The following is a 4,311-nucleotide window of genomic DNA, read 5'->3' on the forward strand; positions in this document are numbered from 1 at the left end:
GGGCTGAATTCTCGTACAATTTCAAAGACTCTGAATCCTCCGCTAAATCCCCGTTCTTTGTGGTATACGGCCGTCACCCTCTTCCCCCACTCCCACGCCTTCTGGTTTGCCCGCTGTTGACGAAGTTACCCGGGACTTCGCATCCCAGCCCGCTTACCAGACTCGTTCCCCGTCTGTACTGTCCCGGCGCGTGCGGCCCTGCTCCCTAGGACGCGCGTGCTGGCTCTCTGCGATTTAAAGGGCCAGTGCGCCACTGATTGGCGCCTGCTTCTAATTAGTGTATTCACCTGTGTACTTCCCTATATAACCTCACTTCCCCTTCCCTTCCTTGCCGGATCTTGTTGCCATTGTGCCAGTGAAAGCGTTCTTTGTATGTCCCAAGCCAGTGTTCCAGACCTCCTGCCCTTGCCCCTGACTACGATCCTTGCTGCCTGCCCTGACCTTCTGCTACGTCTGACCTTGCTCTTGCCTAATCCCTTGTACCACGCCTATCTCAGCAGTCAGAGAGGTTGCTACCACCGCTGCAAGACCATCCCGCTTTGCAGAGGGCTCTGGTGAATACCAGTAGCAACTTAGAACCGGTCCACCGGTACGGTCCACGCCAATCCCTCTCTGACACAGAGGATCCACCTCCAGCCTGCCGAATCCTGACAGTCGTACCTCGGTACATAAAATTCCTGTGGATGGAGGAGTTCCTATGTTGTCTTTGTTTGTCCCAGGGTGTTGGCAAGGAGGAGGACTCGGATTCTCGTCGCGGGGAGAAGTGCTTGAAGCCAATGGGCCCCTTGCCACCAGACCGGTTGCGAAATGATGGCCTACGGCAGCGCTGGCCCACCGAGTTCCCTTGGAGTTTTACTGCTGCAGCCCATGGTGTACAGCAAAGTCTTGTTATACTTTTTTTGTCTTATGCTCTTGTCATTCCGAAAGCAGTTACAAAGCAACTAAATCCTACCACAATTATTGCACATACTCAATTTGCATAAAGTATTTGGTTTTCGTCAAAGGCACCAACTGTACCAACGCAAGGAAGAAACTTTGATTTGCACCTCTCCTACCTCAGGACTGCCCTTCACCACCCCTCAACTGCCGGGACTGGGCGCTGAGGGTGGCTGTGTTTTAGAGGGGGAGTTTGTGGTTTCCCAGCAAAAGTTGATGTCCCGTGGTTGAGGACTGGTTAGGGCAGCCTGGGAGCATATAGTGTTGGGCCCTCTGGAGTTCCTTAGTATTATAAGTTATGTGTATAGTGTAATATAAAATAATATATTTTTCTTAAATTAATTTAATTGTTGTTCTATATATGTAAGTTTATCCCCTTAACGACCACGGATGTAAATGTACGTCCTGACTTGGCGGTACTTTGTGCACCAGGACGTACATTTACATCCTGGTTATGACCGCGAGCATCGGAGCGGTGCTCGCGTCACAAACGGCAGGTTCCGGCTGCTATCAGCCAACATGGTAATGGCCAGCATCCGCGAGCATGCGGCAGTCCGCCATTAACCCCTCAGATGCCGTGATCAGTACAGATCACGGCATCTGCGGCAATGCGCATGTTAAAATAGATGATAGCATGATAGCAATAGATAGCACTGCCGCGGCGATCCGATCATCTGTAATGGCGGACGGAGGTCCCCTCACCTGCCTCCGTCCGTCTCCTCGGGTCTTCTGCTCTGGTCTAAGATCGAGCAGACCAGAGCAGAAGATGACCGATAATACTGATCAGTGCTATGCTCTATGCATAGCACTGAACAGTATTAGCAATCAAATGATTGCTATAGATAGTCCCCTATGGGGACATAAAAAGTGTTTAAAAAAAAGTAGAAAAATGTAAAAAAAAAGTAAAAAATAAAAGTGAAAAATCCCCTCCCCCCAATAAAAATGAAAATTGTCAGTTTTTCCCATTTTACCCCCAAAAAGCGTAAATTTTTTTTTTTATAAACATATTTGGTATCGTCGCATGCATAAATGTCCGAAATATCAAAATATAATGTTAATGATCCCATACGGTGAACGGCGTAAACGTAAAAAAAAAAAAATCCGAAAATGCTGCTTTTTGGTCACATTTTATTCACCCAAAAATTTATAAAAAATAATATAAAAGTTTTATATATATGCAAATGTGGTATCAATAACAATGACAGATGATGGCGCAAAAAATTAGCCCTCATACTGCCCTATATACGGAAAAATGAAAAAGTTATAGGTGGTCAAAATAGGGCAATTTTAGATTACTGATTTTGTACAAAAAGTTTTAGATTTTTTTAAGCGGTACAATAATCCAAAAGTATCTAGCCATGGGTATCATTTTAATCGTAATCACCCACAGAATAAAGAACACATGTCATTTTTTATCGTAAAGTGTATAGTGTGAAAACGAACCCCTCCAAAATGTGCAAAATTGTGGTTTTCATTTAAATTTCCTCCCTAAAAAATGTTTTGGGGGGGTTCGCCGTACATTTTATGGTAAAATGAGAGGATTCATTACAAAGTACAATTGGTCACGCAAAAAACAAGCCCTCATATGGGTCTGAAGATGGAAATATAAGAGTTATGGATTTTAGAAGGCGAGGAGGAAAAAACTAAAACACAAAAATAAAATTGGCCTGGCCCTTAAAGGGGTATTCCGCCCCTAGACATCTTATCCCCTATCCAAAGGACGAACACGCTCCGGGGACTGATTATAAACGAGGTGCCGTGTGCAAGCTCAATGGGGTCCCCAGCGGCGGGACTCCCGCGATCAGGCATCTTATCACCTATCCTTTGGATAGGGGATAAGATGTCTAAGCACCGGAGTACCCCTTTAATACTTTCCTTTTATAAGAGCTATAACTTCACAGTCTGCCCCATTAGCTGGTCCTAGATAGCTTTTTACCATAAATAAAAAACTTATGTTTGGTAAATTATAACCAACTAGTGACAACATTCTACCTACCTTCTGTATTCTAGGTCCTGATGATAGTCTTAAAAATTAAAGGGGTTGTCATATCCCCTTTCATTATTCCTTATTAGGGCACAAAGACGTATAACAGTGGGGTCCTTAACTCAGGTCACCATTTCTTCAGAGCAGCCAAAGGCTGTCCAGGGATGCTGGGAGCTGTAGTTTTGCCACAACTGGAGACACACAGGTTGAGAAACACTGCTTCAAAGCGGGAGCAAATAACCACTATTTTTTTTTTGTACACCTGGCCTTAACATGGCCAGCATGCAAGGGAAATGTATGTTTTTCCCCCACCATAACAATTTATCCATGGGCTAACAAAGATGGATTTGCTGCAACTAGTGGGCCATAAGGCCATGTTCACCTGGTGGAATTTCCATGCAAAAGTCCACAGAAGAATTCCGAAATGTACTGCCCATTTACTTCAGTGGGATTCCGCTGTCCATTCACACAGAAGAATGGCCGCCACAGATATTCTGCATAGCATAAAATTTGAAGATTTGTCTTTAAATTTTGCAGAATTGCAGGTGAAATCCCATTGAACTCAATGGGACTTGAACTTTAGCAGAATTCTGTGTTTAGGCAACAAAGAATTCTACCGAAATTCTACCGCAATTCTGTTGCGATTTCAGCAGAATTCCACAATTCTGCTCAGCCAAATTTGTTGATCGGATTTTGTGCAGAATTGCAGAATACTGCATTCAGTCTTGGAAGATCTGAGAACGCACAATATTACAGAATATATAACATTTCCCATGAATAAAATGAGGGAAGTTTCCAGATCTTCCATGAGGCAAAGTAAACTGGCAGGTATGGCCTTACCACCGTATATTCACCCGGCAGAATTTCTGTGCGGAATTCCACTGGAATTTACCGTCCATTACTTTAATAGGATTCTGCTGTTTCATTCAGACAGTGGAATTTCCGCTGTCTTTTATTTTGCGGAGTCCTGAGGCAGAATACTATTGAAGTCAATGGGGCTTGAATTTCGGTGGATTTCTGTGTGTGGAAAACACATAAATTACGCTGTAATTCTGGGACATTTCCGTTCCCCAAGCTTTGCTGAACGGAATTTTTGTGGAATTACGAAATTCCACCATGTGAACGTATCCTCAGAATCAATGAGTTAGAAACGCTGCATCACAACAGAAGGAAAAGAAAACGAGGAGTGGATCGGTGGGGCCCAGTGACTTGGGCGCTCTTCACTTTCCAGAAGCTGCTAGCCACTTCCAGCAGTGACAGCTGCTCTGGATCATCTCCCACTATATCATCATTCCTTGTGTTGTCACAGTGGGCAGCTGTCGGTCACCTCCTTAAATGGCATGGCAGGTGGGATTACCCACTCTAACAGGGGGGGACATCTACTTTTTAAG

Source organism: Hyla sarda, chromosome 2 (assembly GCF_029499605.1).
Source record: "Hyla sarda isolate aHylSar1 chromosome 2, aHylSar1.hap1, whole genome shotgun sequence".
Lineage (NCBI taxonomy): Eukaryota > Metazoa > Chordata > Amphibia > Anura > Hylidae > Hyla > Hyla sarda.